Source organism: Wasmannia auropunctata, unplaced genomic scaffold (genome assembly GCF_000956235.1).
Source record: "Wasmannia auropunctata unplaced genomic scaffold, wasmannia.A_1.0 LD334844.1, whole genome shotgun sequence".
Lineage (NCBI taxonomy): Eukaryota > Metazoa > Arthropoda > Insecta > Hymenoptera > Formicidae > Wasmannia > Wasmannia auropunctata.
In genome coordinates, this window is record NW_012028046.1 from 55,274 (window position 1) to 55,737 (window position 464).

Here is a 464-nt window from a genome sequence, read left to right on the forward strand (position 1 = left end):
AAACTGCATTTGCATGCGAATTTTTTATTCGCGCCGTGGAACTTGTCAAAGTTCGTAAAAAATTTTTGAGATTCGTCGGGTCTCCCTTTCTATCCGTGTAATTCCATGAAACATCAGTAGGATCGTTTTCTCAAGTACCGATTTGGAAAGTAGAGATTTCAAGCTGTAAAATGCTTTTTTTGAACATCTCGATACGATCATTTTTGACGAAGTTACATTCTCTTGAATTTTGCCTATTTTTGGAGGGTAGAGTAAGTGATGCTTTAATTTTGTTGAGAAGTGTATTATACATATACAGTAAAACGCGGGTTTTTGCATAAACTTATATATTATGTGAACAGCAAAAAAAATATTTTTTATTTATATAAAAATGTATTTTAATGCCTCCAAGTGGCGATCGAATGTGGCATGTTTTTCGAGCTGACGGAAGTAATTACGAAAAACGAATTAAGATAACGACTTAA

The 464-nt window shown here is 33.2% G+C and overlaps 1 protein-coding gene across 5 annotated transcripts in view; it reads right to left on the reverse strand.

Annotated features, from left to right (window-relative positions):
• Positions 1-464, reverse strand: part of LOC105457976 (histone deacetylase 4) — a 147,851-nt gene that overhangs the window by 54,057 nt on the left and 93,330 nt on the right. The gene's annotated exons all lie outside the window — the stretch shown is intronic.